A 20,764-nucleotide genomic window follows, 5' to 3' on the forward strand; every position below is an offset into this window, starting at 1 on the left:
AAAGTGTTAATTGATGTTATGAGTCCTAATTGGTTAGTTAATTACTAGCACACCTAGCTAATTGGTAAATGGGTGTTAGTTGGGTTAGTGGATGACCCGAAATGGGTGTATTGACTTTAAATGAGTCAAAGGGGTTAATGATTTACCTAGTTTGGGATTATGGGTATGAATTACCCAAATTGTGTTATAGTTAGTGTTGATAGACCTTAATCACTAGCTTTTAAGTGATTGACGAGGGTCTTGACCCTTAAGGGGCGGTTTTGGTGAAAATGGGGCATTTAATGCATTTAAGTCATTAAATGCACTTGAGTGAATTGTTGGTGTTTAGCCTAACAAGTTTGTTTGTTGATTGAGTGCTTATTGTATTAGGTACTCGGCTTTGAAGCATTCGAAAGTATAAAGTCATCACCAAATCGTTGAGGTGAGTGGAATAATTATATATGTATGTATATGATTTATTTACTTGTGGGGTATGGGTTAAAGTTCGATGTTGACGATACCATAACCTAGAGTATATTGTTGGTTCGTTTTGATGAGGGTTTAAGTTCGATGTTGATGATACCTCATGTATGGATTTAAAGTTCGATGTTGACGAAGCCATACCGCTAGTGTAGTGAAATTCGATGAGGGTTTAAGTTCGATGTTGACGATACCTCATATGTGGGTTTAAGTTCGATGTTGATGATACCACATTTATTGGGACGAATGGGTATTAAGTTCGATGTTGACGATACCATTCGTTGAGCTAGCCTTGGGATTCGAATACTAATGGATGTTGTGAACATCAATGCTTATGTATTGTGTTATAACGTATTGTGTTGTTGCATTATATGATATTGTTATACTAGCTTATGTTATCGAGGATTTAACGTGATACATTATAAAGGTATGCTAATTATGTTGCTAGTATGTATGTGGATGTGTTGTAAGTGTTTGCAAGTAAGTAAATTATATATTTATATGTATAATTATTGCATTCACTAAGCTTTGCTTACCCTCTCGTTGTTTATCTTTTTATAGGCTCGGGCGTTGATAAGGGTAAGGGCGTACGGTTGGATTAGAGATTTTCCGCTTGTTGTTTGATAGGGGACGCTTTTGGATGTGATAGCTTTTGGAGTTTGACCGAGATTTGGGTAGTTTAACCCCAAACACCATGCTCTTAGTGTCGTTTGGAATTTAAACTAGTGTGGTCGAAACTCGAACTTTTGTATGAAACTCGTAAAACGGCCGATGTGGGCCCCATTTTGTAAAACTCATTTTATTATTGAATCGTGTGAGTTTTAACCATTATAACATGTTGTGAAAAGCGTTTCGTCTAAATATGTCGGGAAGTGGGAGATCTTTATTTGAAAATTGATAAAACCGGACAGAACTGAATGTGGGCCTGTGCGCGCCGCGCACCCTGAGGTGGTGCGCGTGGCGCACTCCCCTGTAAATTTTTTTTTTATTTTATGCGTGTTAGATTGTATATTGGGTTGGGTTGTTATAAGTGGTATCAGAGCATGGTCTAAGGGATTTAGGCTACTTGAGATAGGTGCCTAGACTTAGACTTATTGTGTACGCGCTTTATGCAGGACTTGTAGGAGACGGGTCGGACCAGGAGTTGATTAGTGCTTAGGTTTATGTGAACTAACCTTGCGCTAATTGTTTTGTGTTGTGTTAGCAATCATCAAGCAAGATAGACGCTGTACTAGCAAGTTAATGCGACGTGCTCGCGTAACAATGATTAGCTACCATTGTTACGAGTTCAAATCGTGTCAAACAAGCGATGTACGATGATTGTTGAGCAAGATGGGATAGTGCGGTGTATATGTATATATGTATGTATTAAGTCCTTTTCGTTTCGTTGCTTAATTTACTTCGTTTTATAGAATGAAGATAAGAAATGGACACGACACCAATGACGGAAGTACGAGTGAGGATGTTGAACTCACGACCAAGGTTGAGGCCATCTTTAAAAGGCTAAAGAAGGATTTTCTTGACGATGTTCGAAAGGTTTTCCAAGAGTCGGTTGATGGACAAGTGACCGAAATGATAAATGAACGAATGAAAGCCGCAATAGAGGAGGCTTTGGAAGCTAGAAATATTTATCCTCGAGGCGAAGGGGGTGAAGGTAATGGTGGGGGTGGAAGGCGAGACTTCCACCACAAAAATTTCAAGGATGCTCAACCTCCAATGTTTAATGGGGTGAGGGATCCATTGAAAAGCACTTTTTGGATTTCCGATATCGAGGGAGCGTTCCGTACCGCGGAATGTCCTCCCGAGAAGAAGACGAGGTATGGGTCTAGCATGTTGCGCGAAGAAGGCAAGTTGTAGTGGGATGATAAAATCAAATTATATGGTGAATAGCAATGCATGAGCTTGACATGGGAGGAGTTTAAGAAGGAATTTTTCCAAGAATACCGAACTTCTTCCGATCTTGATAGAATCCGGGACGATTTGCACAATTTGCAACAAGGTTCAATGGACTTGGTCACTCTCAAGTCTACCTTCTTGGCAAAGACTCGTTTTTGTCCGGAATATGTTGGTGACGATCACAAGCTAATGAAAGATTTCTACCGTACCATGAATGATGAGTATAAGGGTAAGATTAGTCGAGGAGCGGCTAAGTCTTTTGAAGAGTTATTTGAATTGGCTCGGGGTTTTGAGCCGGAGGTTCCAAGAAAAAGCGATTTCACTTTTTCTAAAAGAAAGTTTGAAGGTTCTAGTCATTCTAACTTTTCCAACAAGAAGAACAAGAACAAGAAGGGTTCCGAAAGTGTAAATAGTGTGAAGAAGGGAGGTTTCGGGAACTTTATCCCTACTTGCTACAATTGTGGAGTACGAGGTCATTTGGCTCGGGATTGTACAAAGCCTCCTTCAGCAAACAAGCTCACTTGTTTTAATTGCAACAAAGAAGGACACCGAAAGTCGGAGTGCCCCGACTTGAACACCGATCATGTTAAACGGTTGGAGAAAGCGGTGGGCACGGCTAGGGGTCGCAACTATTTGATGACGAATGAGGAGGCCAAGCAATCCAACGAAGTCGTTTCAGGTACTTTCATGGTTAACTCTAATCCGGCACGAATCCTATTTGATAGTGGTGCCAATTTATCGTTTGTTTCTCCAAGATTCGTGCCTAAGTTAAATAAACCGCTAGTTAAGTTAAGTCGTCCGGTAGAAGTTGAAATAGCGGATGGCAAGACGGCGCTAGTGGTTGATGTGTGTGAAAATTGTAACATTGTGTTTGGTGCCGAAAATTTTAAAATCGATCTCATTCCGATGACTTTGGGTGATTTTGATATCGTCGTTGGTATGGATTGGCTCGATCATAATAGAGCCGATATTGCATGCCATGATAAGTTTATTCGGGTAAAGACCCCAAGTGGGGGAGAGTTAATTATTCATGGTGATAAGCGGAGAAGAATTGTGCCGATATGCACTTTTGCAAGGGCACGTCGTTTCCTTGTTAGTGGTGGCTTGGCTTTTCTTTCCCATGTTGTTGATACTCGAGATGATCCACCATCTATTTGTGAAATTCCGGTGGTGAATGAATTTGAAGACGTTTTTTCGGATGAGTTACCGGGTGTTCCGGTGGAAAGACAAGTTGAATTTCGCATTGAGTTGGTTCCGGGGGCTACCCCCATTGCTAAAATTCCATATCGTTTAGAACCAACAGAAATGCAAGAGTTGTTAAATCAAACCCAAGAGTTGCTTGAGAAGGGTTTCATTCGACCGAGTGCTTCGCCATGGGGCGCTCCGGTTTTATTTGTGAAGAAGAAGGATGGTAGTATGCGGATGTGCATCGATTACCGGGAGTTGAATAAAGTGACGATCAAGAATCATTATCCATTGCCTAGGATTGACGATTTGTTCGACCAACTCCAAGGTGCAACGTATTTCTCTAAAATCGACCTACGGTCCGGCTATCACCAAATGCGGGTCCGTGAGGAAGACATCGAGAAAACGGCTTTTCGAACGCGTTATGGGCATTTTGAATTCGTAGTTATGCCTTTTGGTCTTACGAATGCACCAGCGACATTCATGGATCTTATGAACCGAGTGTGCCAACCTATGTTGGACAAGTCGGTAATTGTGTTCATTGACGACATACTTGTCTATTCGAAGAGTATGAAGGAACATGAACATCATTTGCGGAGTGTGTTAAAGATGTTGCGGAAGGAGAAGTTGTATGCTAAATTCTCCAAATGTGAATTTTGGCTAAGGGAAGTTCAGTTCCTTGGCCACATTGTGAACGAAAATGGTATTCAAGTAGATCCGGGGAAGATAGAGACGGTAAAGAGTTGGGGACGACCGACTACACCTACGGAAATCAGAAGTTTTCTCGGATTGGCCGGTTATTATCGTCGTTTTATCCAAGACTTTTCTAAGATCGCTTCTCCATTGAAGAAGTTAACGAGAAAGAATGTGAGTTTTAATTGGGAGAACGAGCAAGAAATTGCTTTTCGATTGTTAAAAGAGAAGTTATGTCAAGCTCCGGTGTTAGTGTTGCCGGAAGGTGTGGAAGACATGACGGTTTATTGTGATGCTTCTTTAAATGGGCTCGGGTATGTTCTAATGCAAAGGGGAAAAGTCATCGCTTATGCCTCTCGACAATTAAAGGAACACGAAACGAGATATCTGACTCATGATCTTGAGTTGGCGGCGGTTGTTCATGCGTTGAAAATTTGGCGCCATTACTTGTATGGTCTCAAGTGTACGATTTATTCGGATCACAAGAGTTTGAAACATCTTTTTGATCAAAGAGATTTGAATTATCGTCAACGTAGATGGATGGATGTGGTGAAAGATTATGATTGTGAAATACTTTATCATCCGGGTAAGGCGAATGTGGTCGCGGATGCGTTAAGTCGAAAGAGTCACCACCCGGCGTTACGATTGGGATTGTTACGTATGATTATTACTAATGATTTTCTTAAAAAACTTGGTGTGATTCAAATTGAAGCTTACGTTCACAACAATCATGCGGAACGGATTGTGGGGCAATCGGAATTCATTACTATGGGCCCGCGTCGGTTGTTGTCTTTTCAAGGAAGGGTGTGGGTGCCTAAGATGGGGGATTATCGACGAGTGCTACTTGATAAAGCACATAAGTCAAAGTATTCCGTTCATCCGGGCGCGACGAAAATGTACCTCGATTTGAGAAAGGATTATTGGTGGCCGGGCATGAAACGTGATGTTGTTAAGTATGTTGAGCAATGTGTCACGTGTTTACAAGTTAAAGCCAAACACCAAAAGCCATATGGTAAGTTACAACCGTTAGAAATCCCGAAGTGGAAATGGGAGCACATTACCATGGATTTCATTACAAAGTTACCAAAGACGGCGAGAACCCAATTTGACTCGATTTGGGTAATAGTTGATCGATTGATGAAAAGTGCCTTGTTTCTTCCCATTCGGGAAGCAATATCATCAGAGACTTTGGCTAAATTGTTTATCAAAGAGGTAGTCGCTCGACATGGGGTTCCTATATCTATTATTTCGGATCGAGATACTCGTTTTACATCTCGATTTTGGGAAAAGTTTCATGAGGATATGGGTACGCAATTGAAATTGAGCACGGCGAATCATCCTCAAACGGACGGTCAAACTGAACGTACGAATCAAACATTGGAGGACATGTTGCGGGCGTGTATTATTGATTTTGGTGGAAGTTGGGATGAGCACTTACCTTTGGTGGAATTCTCGTACAATAATAGTTATCATACTAGTATCGAGATGCCACCTTACGAGATGCTTTATGGGCGGAGGTGCCGAACTCCGATTTGTTGGGGTGAGATTGGTCAAAAAGAAATCGGGAGTACCGATTTGGTCTTAAAAATGAATAGCAAGATTGATATGATTCGGGATCATTTGAAAAAGGCTCAAGATAGACAAAAGTCGTATGCCGACAAGCGTAGACGAAAGATCGAATTTCAAGAAGGTGACATGGTGATGCTTAAGGTTTCGCCATGGAAAGGTGTTATTCAGTTTCGAAAACGGGGAAAGTTAGCTCCTCGGTTTATTGGTCCTTTTAAAATTTTAGCTCGTGTTGGTGAAGTCGCGTATCGTTTGGAATTACCCGAAGAGCTTGCGGGGATCCATAATACATTTCATGTTTCCCATCTCCGTAAGTGTCTTGCGGATGATTCATCATGGGTGCCATTAGACGAGATTGAACTAAACAATAAGTTAGAATATATTGAGGAGCCGATTGCCATACTCGATGAGAAGGTCAAAAGGTTGAGAAATAAAGAAGTGAGAACTTTTAAAGTTCAATGGCATCGTAGTAAAGGTTCCGAATTTACTTGGGAGCCCGAAGAGTTTGTGTTGGTCTATCTTCCCTCTTGTCATGCCGCTTGGATCGCGAGGACGCGCTACGATTCAAGTGGGGGAGAGTTGTAAGACCCTAATCTTCATTGTACAGCAGAGTAAATAGGGTACATGAAGTGTGGGTGACCTTGTATATTAAAACAGAGGTCAGAGGGCGAACTGAGCAGGGTGCGCTCAGCGCACACTTAGGGGTGCCCCTGGCGCACTCCTCACTGTAGCCGGGTTCTGTTGTTTTATTCAGATATTTTGATGGGCATTTTGGTAATTTCACTTGTGGACGTGTTGGAGGCCAGTAGGTCAGATCTTGGGGTATCATTCACTCCATTTTCAACAGCCTTATCTTCTTCACTTTAATTTTGGAGAGAGAGTGTGATTTCTTGAGTGAGAAAGCTTAAATCCAAGAGGAAGAAGTTGTTCTCGGGCCAAAGTGCGGGTATTAAAGTCGTTCATCTACTCACTAGCTACGTTGGGGTTGTAGTGGTAAGCTCTAATCTTGATTTCCCTACTTTGATTTTGTGTAGGGTTAGGGTTTGGGTAAATGAAGAACATAAAACCCATAATTGTTGATTTTGGGTGTTCTTGGGTAAGATGGAGTCATGAAGACTCAATGGTAACTAACTTAGGGTTTCAAAGTGTTAATTGATGTTATGAATCTTAATTGGTTAGTTAATTACTAGCACACCTAGCTAATTGGTAAATGGGTGTTAGTTGGGTTAGTGGATGACCCGAAATGGGTGTGTTGACTTTAAATGAGTCAAAGTGGTTAATGATTTACCTAGTTTGGGATTATGGGTATGAATTACCCTAATTGTGTTATAGTTAGTGTTGATAGACCTTAATCACTAGCTTTTAAGTGATTGACGAGGGTCTTGACCCTTAAGGGGTGGTTTTGGTGAAAATGGGGCATTTAATGCATTTAAGTCATTAAATGCACTTGAGTGAATTGTTGGTGTTTAGCCCAACAAGTTTGTTTGTTGATTGAGTGCTTATTGTATTAGGTACTCGGCTTTGAAGCATTCAAAAGTATAAAATCATCACCAAATCGTTGAGGTGAGTGGAATAATTATATATGTATGTATATGATTTATTTACTTGTGGGGTATGGGTTAAAGTTCGATGTTGACGATACCATAACCTAGAGTATATTGTTGGTTCGTTTTGATGAGGGTTTAAGTTCGATGTTGACGATACTTCATGTATGGATTTAAAGTTCGATGTTGACGAAGTCATACCGCTAGTGTAGTGAAATTCGATGAGGGTTTAAGTTCGATGTTGACGATACCTCATATGTGAGTTTAAGTTCGATGTTGACGATACCACATTTATTGGGACGAATGGGTATTAAGTTCGATGTTGACGATACCATTCGTTGAGCTAGCCTTGGGATTCGAATACTAATGGATGTTGTGAACATCAATGCTTATGTATTGTGTTATAATGTATTGTGTTGTTGCATTATATGATATTGTTATACTAGCTTATGTTATCGAGGATTTAGCGTTATACATTATAAAGGTATGCTAATTATGTTGCTAGTATGTATGCGGATGTGTTGTAAGTGTTTGCAAGTAAGTAAATTATATATTTATATGTATAATTATTGCATTCACTAAGCTTTGCTTACCCTCTCATTGTTTATCTTTTTATAGGCTCGGGCGTTGATAAGGGTAAGGGCGTACGGTCGGATTAGAGATTTTCCGCTTGTTGTTTGATAGGGGACGCTTTTGGATGTGACAGCTTTTGGAGTTTGACCGAGACTTGGGTAGTTTAACCCCAAACACCATGCTCTTAGTGTCGTTTGGAATTTAAACTAGTGTGGTCGAAACTCGAACTTTTGTATGAAACTCGTAAAACGGCCGATGTGGGCCCCATTTTGTAAAACTCATTTTATTATTGAATCGTGTGAGTTTTTACCATTATAACATGTTGTGAAAAGCGTTTCGTCTAAATATGTCGGGAAGTGGGAGATCTTTATTTGAAAATTGATAAAACCGGACAGAACTGAATGTGGGCCTGTGCGCGCCGCGCACCCTGAGGTGGTGCGCGTGGTGCACTCCCCTGTAAAAAAAAATTTATTTTATGCGTGTTCGATTGTATATTGGGTTGGGTTGTTACAATTTTTTTCTTTGCCTTTTTATTCTCTTCTATTCTATTTTAAATGAATTCTAACGTTTTGGGTTATTTCTCCATTTATGTTCTCTCCGAGGTAACAATAATTTCGAGATTAGCACCTAGTTTTATAGATCATAAATATGTATAAACATGATTTTCAATTCATTTAGTTGAAATTTTTCAAATTTTCACAAAATTTGGCAATTAAACCAAGTGTAAACCCGAGAGAATTTATAACCCTTCTCCACACTTGAGATCATGCAATGCCCTCATTTGCAAGAAATCAGTAAAAATTTAAATTCATGAGTGTGATTAGTGTAGAAAAATGATTAAAAATACCGAGTTTGTAGCTCGTCGAATGATAGATGGCGTGCCTCATCGTTCATTCCTTCATTTGTTATATCACATTTGTTGTTTTGCGTCTTGTCGTCAAAATCAGTAGCTTTTGCTGAACTTAATGTTAGTCTTTGAAAGTGCACTATTTTACCCTGTTGTGTACATGATAAAATACAAACATATATACATATTTTTGAAGTTTGGTATATAACCCCACGTTCATATAATATTTTTGGCATACTTTAGATCAATAATATTAAAATAATGATAATAAAATTTTTCATCCCGCCCTCGGGTAAAGTAATTTCGGTTCAACGACCTAATCTTCAAATCACGACGAATTTTAAAAATCACTTTTTTAAACTTAATGAAATAAAGTAAATTTTGTTTTTAAAATACACGCAATACTTAAATTTTAAAAAGCATATTAATTTCATATAGAACCTAAAAAACAAAATAAATTCAGAATGGAGGGAGAAAACTAGTTCTTTATTGTCTGCTAGTGGAAAAGAACAATCAGATTCCATTCTCGAAACTACACGAGAACAGAATAACTAACTCTTGACATCATAATTTCTTAGAACATTTGAATCTCCCCACACTTAGGTAGCTGAGGTGTCGAAATTGTGATTAACTTCATCATCAATTTCTCTTGGACCATAATCAACTTGCATATCTGTGACTTTTGCTTTAAGCCAGTGACCAGCTTCTTCTATAATATCCACAAATTCAACTAGTTTTGCCTTTTCTTTAGGCGACAGATTGGATACTAATTGATTACATAACTTAAAGTTCCCCTTACTTCTAGCATCATAAACCCGTTTAAAAAGTTTCTTCATTGAACTATTAATAACGGGATCATTTAATTTCGTATCAACAACGGGGTTCTTTGTTATCAGGTCATCATTAGGTATTACTTCATCTTCCCCACACTTAGGCGTTTTATTATTATTAAGCACTACCGTTGGAGTTGGTAAAACAACATGGTTCTTACTAATCGTTTTTGTTGGTTCAACGGTTTTGGTTGGTGGAGATTTAGACTTTCGAATCACAAAGGTGATCGATTTTTCATCATTACTAAGTGTCATTCCACCCTTTCTTACATCAAATAACGCCCCGGTGGACGCTAAGAATGGTCGACCTAAAATTAGAGGAATGTTTGAGTCCTCTTCTATGTTAATGACAATGAATTCGACTAGAAAGGTTAAATTACCTACTTGAACGGGTAGGTTGTCAGTAATTCTAACTGGGTGCTTAATGGTTTGATCAAGGAGTCGAACACTCATATCCGTTGGACTTAACTCACCTACACCTAATCTCTTATATAATGAAAGAGGCATAATACTTACACTCGCACCTAAATCTGCTAGTGCATCATACATGACACAATCACTAAGTAGACAAGGAACAATAAATTCACCTGGATCACCTATCCTAGGTGGAGGTTTTGGTGGAACTGTCTTCACCGGATTTACTTCTACGGTTTTTGTTTCTTGCACTTTCTTATTCTTCTTCTTCTTCTTTCCAAAGGTATCACAAACTTTATTACCTATCACTTGCTCATACTCAACTCCTTTTCTTGTAAACGGGATGGGTGGTCTGTATGGTGCCACCACTAGCTTTACATACTCAGGTGGTGGTGTTGGTATAACTTCTTCATTGTTACTCACATCTAAAACCTTCCCATCTTCTGGTGCTGGTTTTTCAGAATTCGTTGAAACCATGTTAACATTTTCATTCCGAGGATTTACTTCAGTATTACTCGGTAGCTTTCCTTGTTCCCTTTTACTCATCAATCTAACAAGAGTACCTACTTGTTTTTCTAGATTCAAAATGGAAGCTTGTTGAGTTCTAAATGACTGATCAAACCTCTCGTTCGTTTGGGTTTGAGTTTCAATAAATTGTGTTTGAGATTCAACTAGCTTAAATACCACTTCTTCCAGATTTGACTTTTTCTCTTCGGTTTGTTGTGGTGGTTTATACAAGCTAGGTCTTTGTTGATTGAAAGTGTTGTTTTGAGTTGGTTGGTTATTCGGACCTTGTTGGTTATACGAGTTATTGTTGGGTCCATTTGGGTTGTAAAGAATGTTTTGATTTCGGTTGAAGTCTGGCCTTGGCGGTTGATAATTATTTTGATAATTATTTCCCGGCCTTTGGTTCATGTAGGAAACATTCTCACGTTGTTCCATGGTTTGTTCAATATGACAATCTTTCGTTAAGTGTGGTCCACCGCATTGCTCACAACTGATTCGTATTGCGTGAATGTCTTTAGTCATCTTTTCCATTTGTATCTCGAAAGCATCTATTTTTGCGGAAACAGAATCAAAGTTATGACTAGAATCGGCTCTAGCCGCTTTAGATGAATGATATATATCTTTTTCCTGATGCCACTCATGAGAGTGGGATACTGTGTTATCAATGATCTTGTGAGCTTCGGTTGCAGTTTTCTTCATAATGGAACCACCAGCTGCTGTGTTGATGTCTTTTCGTGTGGCGATGTCTACGCCTTTATAGAAGATTTGTACTATTTGAAAAGTATCTAAACCGTGTTGAGGACATCCTCTCAACATCCTTCCGAATCTTGTCCATGCCTCATATAACGTTTCATTTGGCTTTTACATGAACGTGGAAATTTCTCCTTGAAGTCTCACGGCTTTAGATGCCGGAAAGAATCTTTGAAGAAATTTCTCAACGAAAACATCCCATGTGTCAATCGTTCCTTCAGGTAATGATTCTAACCAATCTTTGGCTTCTCCCTTTAAAGTCCAGGGGAACAACATAAGATAAATAGTTTCATCCTCAACTTCTCGGATTTTAAATAGATTACAAATCCTATTAAAAGTTTGAAGATGTTCGTTTGGATCTTCTTTTGTTGTACCACCAAATTGACACTGATTGGTGATCATGTGTAGGATTTGTCCTTTGATTTCAAAATCTGATGCTCTAACATCTGGCTGATTAATGGCGTGACCTTGGCCCGTGCGTATGGCTCTCATTCGGTCTTCCATGCTTTGAGGTTCCTTTATTTCCATATTTAAATTTGTTGAATCCGAATCACTAGAAGATTCTGATTTAACGATTTGTGGTTCAGGAGGAATGATTAGTGGTTCAGGATCTTGGAATTGTCCTTGAATATCCTTCGAGTTCTCAATTGTGAAATCAGGTTCAAAAGATGAATTATCGGAAATTTGAATTAGAGTACTTGGTCGACTAGATGACGATTCTAAAGAAAAATCAACGGCGACAATATTTGCTAGATGTCTTGATCGAGTTACAGGTGGTGAACGTATGAAAGGTGGTGAACGTTTTGCTCGGTGCATTCACTGAATATCCTATTAGTTATAAAAATAAGAAAAATTATATAAGTTATCAAATTAATAGACTTTTCTGATTTTGCCCACGTTTCGAATAGCCAAAAGATGCAGCAGAGGGGCATGATTCGTTTGGTCCCAATATAATTGAGTACTGTTTGACTCCAATAACCCGGTCCACGTACAAATCCAACTATTACTACGAACCAGAAAATTTGGATGTCTATCAATTTAACCACTTAAAATAATTTTTCGTTTGAAATTTTAGAGAAGAAATAGAAAAATTCTATGTCCTAAAAACTAGAGCGTCGAGAAATAAGAAAGAAAAAGATTTGCGCATCGAAAAACGTCGAAAAATAAAAGGCCGAAAAAAAATAAGAAGAAAGTAAAGCGTCGAAATTTAAAAGGGATTCTAAATGAAAAACGGGAATTACTTAAAAGGATACTAAAATTTTAACACGGCGTCACAAAATTTTAAGGCGCCTAAATCTTAGTCTAAAGAAAAAGCACTTAAGAGATTTTACAGCAAAGCTTAGAAATCTAGAAATAAAAATAAACTACGGCAAAATACTAGACTTAAAACTAAGGTAAATAACACCAGAGGTGGAGGTATATAGTAAGTAGTGTCGGCAAGTGACACCATTCAATTGTCGAATAATTACCAACCAAGTAGTCTATTTAATCTAAAATGATTGGCCTTTTTGTTGGTGACACCACCAATATTTTGATGTGCACCGATTTTTCTGAGACTAAGCACCTCAATTGTTACCGGCCCATAAGCAATCAACATATTTTTTTACAGCTGTATATTATACACGTACCCAACAAAACTCTATCAACACGTAGTCATTATTCGTTTTAGCGGCCGTATTCTTTACACATTGAGGAAAAATAAACAAAGCTTGTGAAAAATATCTTATTTCACTATCTTGTACGAATATCCTTTTTAAGTTTTGTGGTTAATTTAGTTCAATCATTTTTATTTATATTTATATCATGTATAATTTATTTTATATATTTGTACTTTTTACTTAATAGTATTTAATTGACTGATAATATCAAGATGTAGACAACACTAAAAAGAATTGCAAAGTTTGATGATATAAAGATGTAGAGAACACTAAAAAGAATTGCAAAGTTAAAAACGAACGTCGTCCTTGCTAGATTGAAATTTTTCTACTCGGTATAATTCAATATTAATTTGTGACACCAACGCTATAAAATCCTTGCTACGCCCCTGAATATCACTAAGGAAAAAAAATAAAAACTAAGGAATTCTAAATGTAAAAACTAAAGGAAACTTAAAACTAAGGAAAAATTACTCTAAGTGAATCGTAAATTTACAATATTTTTGTGTTTTTCGAGATTTCAAGATTTAAATTTTTTTTTTTATTTTTTTTTATATAATCGTAGATGCTACAAAACACCACGCTATAATAGTTTAGTTTTAATCGACACATAAATGAACAGAGTATTTAGCAAGTTGGTAGGGTACAAATAGGGGAGTAAAATTGATTGCATAGTAAACACACAGTCTCATAAACTTCGCTACCTTGCTATCCACTCATCAACTTTAGTAGACATTTCAATACCAACACAAAATGGTCTTGATCTTACAATCGGAATCATATACTCAAAAAGTAATCGCATAAATTTCAGTAGATCCAAAAGAACTATTACATACAAGGTAGAAAAACAAAAATTATTTAATTGTTTTTTTTAATTCATTTACTATTCAAGAAATTAATTAATTTACTATTTACATGAAAGCGACATGATAGAAATTATTAATTATAAGTTATATAATATACCCCTGAAGTATTTAATAATACGACTCTTTAAAACTTTATTCATCACTATAAAACAAAGGACAAAAATAATACAATCATTTAAACTAAAACGTTATTTATATTTAATAATGCTATTTTTACAAGTAATCTAATACTTGATAAGTTTTGGCACATACTTGAAGAATCGACTTTTTATTAATAAAAATTACACCTTTTAAACTATTCATACTAAAAACATCAAATGGCACATCGGTAAATGCACATCATGGACAAAAATCATTTTTTTTTTCAACACTTATTATAATATATTAAAAATAAAAATTACTTTTAAACAAACATAGTTTACAAAAATATAGCGTTTTTCAGCGTCCCCGGCAGCGGCGCCAAAAACTTGATGTGCGTAGAGGTGTATACGAAATAGCTTATATTTTACTAGGAAATACTATTAAAAACAATACAATTTTACACAAGTTATTTATTTATTTATAAAGTGGATATACCTAAACCTTGCTACAACACTTATAGGTAGTGTACCTAATTGTAGAGTAGTGTAGTTTTTAGTAAGTCCGGTTCGTTCCACAGGGAGCTAGTGATAACGTACTATATTTTTAACAACTATATATATAAAATATATATATATATATATATATATATATATATATATATGTATATATATATATATATATATATATATATATATATATATATATATATATATATATATATATATATATATATATATATATATATATATATGAGTAGTAATATTATTATAAAAGGGGGTTTTACCGTTTAATGACCGGTTTGTCGATTTTATATTTTAAGCGTAAAGATAAATGACGATAATTAAAGTGCGTAAAATAAATTGCGATAAATAAAATGACAGTAAATAAAATAACAGTAAATAAAAATACGATGAGATATAAAATAGAACAATTATGCTTATTTAAACTTCCCTAACCATGATGTTTGACGTTTTGACTTTAATTAATTATCCTGGGTTAATTGTCCTTTGTCCTGGAGTTATTTGATACCTATCTGGTTTTTAGCCATAATAGTCCATCGGTCATAATTATAAAATGCTCGGCAAACTTAACCTTATACCCGAAGTCAAATACTCCAACTAATTAGGGATTCGAACTATAACAAGGTCTTAATACTTTGTTTAATGAATACACCAGGTTATCGACTGTGTGTAATCCAAGGTTTTAATACTTTGTTAACAATTACACCAATTACCCTTGAATATAATCCACCCCTGTTTTAATTAGTCCATGATTATTAATTTACCCACTTGATCAGAATGAATAATTAATTACCCAACCCAATTGATTAATTAAATGATTGTTAAAGATGTCGTATAAACGTCACTAAATAGGACATGCATAATCATTTAATAATTATTAGATTAATTAATTTGGAGATAGGTTCGACAGGATCCAAAGAATTGTCATTCGATTAGACAATACCCCCCATCTATTAATGGTCCATGGTCCAATATCCACAAGTGTCGGTCTTTTGTCCATACCCTAATTATGGTACAAAGTTTAATAACCCAATCTTAATTTTTAGTCTAACATCACGATTATTTCGGCTCAAATAAGCATAATAATAACTTAGTTACGAGACATTAATTTAAAAAGGAAAAACATAGCTTACAGTGATTATTTATCGCGTAGCGTTACCCGGACAGAGTTTCGACTTAAAACCCGTAAAACATTTCTTACAATAACCCAATTATTATTAAACTTAAATTAAAATTAAAATTATAAATATATATATATATATATATTACATACGTTTAAGAGAAAGAGAATTGAAAACGTGTAGTTTGAAAGCCTCTGAATGCCTTTCTTTTATAGGCAAATATTGATTTGAAATTTTCACTTATGACCCCTTAACTATGCTCAATTAACAACTTTTTATTATTTATTATTATTCTTATTATGAATTATTTAAATATTATATTAAATTCTTGTGCATAGTTGACTTGTACTTTCAGCCCTGTTGCATCGAGCGTTGAAAGTTGGTTCATATCTCGGTTTCGAATTTTCGAACGCCTATTCGTATAATTTAATATCTTGTACTTTGCGTTTTGCGGCTTGTACTTTTGTCATTTTTAGACGTTTCTTATCAATAAATTGAACCACTTGGATTGTATCTTATACGTTTGAGCTTTTTGGTCATTTGCGTCTTCAAATCGTCGAATCTGTCTTTTGTCTTCACCTTTTATTATTTAAACGATAATTACTTGAAATTAGAATAATTGCAACTAAAAGCTTGTCTTTCTTGAAGGATAATGCTATGAAATATATGTTCATTTGGAGCACTATCAACTAGCATGAAATATCTCATAAAATTACAAAAATATGAGTAATCATTCATGACTTATTTACATGAAAACAAAATTACATATCCTTTATATCTAATCCATACACCAACGACCAAAAATACCTACAAACACTTTCATTCTTCAATTTTATTCATCTAATTGATCTCTCTCAAGTTCTATCTTCAAGTTCTAAGTGTTCTTCATAAATTCTACAAGTTCTAGTTTCATAAAATCAAGAATACTTCCAAGTTTGCTAGCTTACTTCCAATCTTGTAGAGTGATCATCCAACCTCAAGAAATCTTTCTTATTTACAGTAAGATATCTTTCTAATATAAGGTAATACTCATATTTAAACTTTGATTCAATTTCTATGACTATAACAATCTTATTTCGAGTGGAAATCTTACTTGAACTTGTTTTCGTGTCATGATTCTACTTCAAGAACTTTCAAGCCATCCAAGATCCTTTGAAGCTAGATCCATTTGTCTCTTTTCCAGTAGGTTTATCCACAAAACTTGAGGTAGTAATGATGTTCATAACATCATTCGATTCATACATATAAATAAATCTTATTCGAAGATTTAAACTTGAAATCACTAGAACATAGTTTAGTTAATTCTAAACTTGTTCGCAAACAAAAGTTAATCCTTCTAACTTGACTTTTAAAATCAACTAAACACATGTTCTATATCTATATGATATGCTAACTTAATGATTTAAAACCCGGAAACACGAAAAACACCGTAAAACTGGACATGCGCCGTCGTATTAACACCGCGGGCTGTTTTGGGTTTGATAATTAAAAACTATGATAAACTTTGATTTAAAAGTTGTTCTTCTGGGAAAATGATTTTTCTTATGAACATGAAACTATATCTAAAAATCATGGTTAAACTCAAAGTGGAAGTATGTTTTTCAAAACGGTCATCAAGACGTCGTTCTTTCGACTGAAATGACTACCTCTTACAAAAATGACTTGTAACTTATATTTCCGACTATAAACCTATACTTTTTATGTTTAGATTCATAAAATAGAGTTCAATATGAAACCATAGCAATTTTATTCACTCAAAACGGATTTAAAATGAAGAAGTTATGGGTAAAACAAGATTGGATATTTTTTGATTTTTGTAGCTACGGGAAATATTAACAATTCTATACAAATCATATCCTAGCTAACTTATATGGTATTATACATGTATTCTAATATATTATGTAATCTTGGGATACCATAGACACGTATGCAAATGTTTTGACATATCATATCGACCCATGTATATATATTATTTGGAACAACCATAGACACTCTATATGCAGTAATGTTGGAGTTAGCTATACAGGGTTGAGGTTGATTCCAAAAATATATATACTTTGAGTTGTGATCTAGCCTGAGACGTGTATACACTGGGTCATGGATTGATTCAAGATAATATATATCGATTTATTTCTGTACATCTAACTGTGCACAACTAGTTGTAGGTTACTAACGAGGGCAGCTGACTTAATAAACTTAAAACATCAAAATGTATTAAAAGTGTTGTAAATATATTTTGAACATACTTTGATATATATGTACATATTTGTTATAGGTTCGTGAATCGACCAGTGGCAAAGTCTTACTTCCCGACGAAGTAAAAATCTGTTAAAGTGAGTTATAGTCCCACTTTTAAAATCTAATATTTTGGGATGAGAATACATGCAGTTTTATAAATGTTTTACGAAATAGACACAAGTAATTGAAACTACATTATATGGGTGAATGATCGAAGCCGAATATGCCCCTTTTGCTTGGTAGCCTAAGAATTAGTAAACCGATCTACTAATTGACGCGAATCCTAAAGATAGATCTATTGGGCCTAACGAACCCCATCCAAAGTACCGGATGCTTTAGTACTTCGAATTCATTTTTTATCATGTCCGAAGGATTTCCCGGAATGATAGGGGATATTCTTATATGCATCTTGTTAATGTCAGTTACCAGGTGTTCACCATATGAATGAATTTTATCTCTATGTATGGGATGTTTATTGGAATATGAAATCTTGTGGTCTATTATTATGATTTGATAATATATAGGTTAAACCTATAACTCACCAACATTTTTGTTGACGTTTTAAGCATGTTTATTCTCAGGTGATTATTAAGAGCTTCCGCTGTCGCATACTTAAATAAGGACGAGATTTGGAGTCCATGCTTGTATAATATTGTGTAAAAACTGCATTCAAGAAACTTATTTCGTTGTAACATATTTGTATTGTAAACCATTATGTAATGGTCGTATGTAAACAGGATATTTTAGATTATCATTATTTGATAATCTACGTAAAGCTTTTTAAACCTTTATTGATGAAATAAAGGTTATGGTTTGTTTTAAAATGAATGCAGTCTTTGAAAAACGTCTCATATAGAGGTCAAAACCTCGCAACGAAATCAATTAATATGGAACGTTTTTAATCAATAAGAACGGGACATTTCAACCACTACTAGCACCAGCAGCAGTATTACCAACAACATCACAATCCTCAACATCGAAAGACGCATTACGAGAATCAACATCATACGTACCGCAGACACTGAGGGATACCAACAATAATGAGTGATGAATTATTAATTCATTATTTCATTTACGTTGAAGAAATATTCCGCGGCGATTATGTAATCTCTAAAGTTTTAGGGATTATTCATTTCTAGTTTCAACCGTAAACTAAATGAGATTAATATAATATTAACTCATTAAATCCATATTACATCTGAAGAAAATATACATACATATATTTTCATAAAGACTGTAATAAAAATTCTTTTGTACAAAATATTAATTGTGAAATTTTATTTTAACGGGTAAGTAATACCAGAGAAATACTTAAGTTCACATTAATATGTTACACTGTACATTTTCAATGATGTTTCGACAATCGTTAATTATACTCTCTCCTTTCATAGCAAAATATGGATCATTTCACAAAATTCAAGACAACCATTTTCCATACCAATTCAATTACATATTCTGATTTTGACAGATCAAAATCCAAGTCAAGATTTAAGAAGTGCCATCAATCTTAAATTTCTACATCCTTCAAAATCGTACTTTAAATTCAAACTATACTAGAACATCACTTTCATTCACAGAACTCATAAAGATATTCGTATCATTCAAGTTTCATGACGAATTCATTATACGGATATTGACGATGACAACCTGCGTCTAAACCCTTCAAAATTCTTGAAAACATCTCAACTAAGGAACAATCGAGAGAATGAACCAATTACACGATACATACGAAGAATATATGCATATAGATATGCATTCGGAGGACACTTGAACCTAAGCAAAGGTTCAACACGTATCCGTGTCAGATCCTTTAGCATTATTATTAACCAAAATAACTTTACAATCCCTTTTCAAAATAGCGAATTTTATAACAGCTCCAAAAAGACAACTTCGACTTTTCATCCGGAGTAGCCTTATTATAACCTTGATATATACGTTGTCTTTTCGCTATCATTACTGGGGAACCTTTTATATCCCACCACATTAGTAGTAAGCTTACCAGCAACTTTATTGCTCTTTGACTTAAATCTCTCTGAAAGATCAATATAAAACCTTATCATGTATCCATCTACATCTTGTAACAATAATTGTCATACCAAACCCCAGGAAGCATCAATAATTATTCTTGAATCTCACATCATTTCTGCATATACATATAACGTTATTTCCTGAAATTATAATTCTGAAATCCGGAATAATACTTCAGCCTACGAATCAATACTATGAAGTTTTGAAAAAGCTGAATGAAGCAGCAAAAACTGTATACAACCATAACAGTCAAAAGTTAATGATAAAGAATATTGTGTTAGCAAAGCAAAAAAAAAAAAGAGAAGGTTTGGAACTGAAAAACGGATTGAGCAAACCCTGAAGGAGGCTGTGGACAAATCACAAGGATGAAATCTACCTTCAAAGAATCCAAATGATTCGGTGTCTGCTAAAATCCTTAGCAAATACCTTGCTCCTTACTCTAAAACCCTTGCGGACAATATTCTTCATCATCCTCTTATCTTAAATATTCTAAGATACCATCGTATCTTCCATTATAAATATCCTTCATATTTCTGAAGATATTTTCATAACCATTCTTATCTGAAATCATTTATTCCTTCGCGTTATCTGTATCACATCATAAAGAAAACTATTTTAGTTTCTAAATATCTGAAACCTCTAAGTGTAAAGTATGAATGTTTTTGAAGTAATGTTGGGAACTGAAGCATGAGTTAGTATAATATAATGACACTTGATCAACGTGATTATATTACAGTAAGTCATGCTGAGTTTCTAAATGGAACGTAATGATTCACAGACCATAATGTCATCATGTGCCATGTTACATGACTCTTACATTCAATCTTATCTCTAAACATATCAAGAACATATTCTATTGATAGTTCTATCATTTCCTTTGGATTCTAGAAATTTCACAAGTCAAATTGTGCTATTACAATTTCTCTCTTAGAGCATTAGCTATGTTGATTCCGAATTTCATATCTATGAATTCTAGACCATTATTCGCTT

The 20,764-nt window shown here is 35.2% G+C and overlaps 1 non-coding gene across 1 annotated transcript; it reads left to right on the forward strand.

Annotated features, from left to right (window-relative positions):
* The first annotated feature begins 11,301 nt into the window (after positions 1-11,301).
* LOC139851063 (small nucleolar RNA R71) lies at positions 11,302-11,408 on the forward strand. Its single transcript, XR_011760426.1, has one exon. It is a non-coding gene; the product is annotated as a small nucleolar RNA R71 (small nucleolar RNA).
* Positions 11,409-20,764: the final 9,356 nt, after the last annotated feature.

Source organism: Rutidosis leptorrhynchoides, chromosome 5, assembly GCF_046630445.1.
Source record: "Rutidosis leptorrhynchoides isolate AG116_Rl617_1_P2 chromosome 5, CSIRO_AGI_Rlap_v1, whole genome shotgun sequence".
NCBI lineage: Eukaryota > Viridiplantae > Streptophyta > Magnoliopsida > Asterales > Asteraceae > Rutidosis > Rutidosis leptorrhynchoides.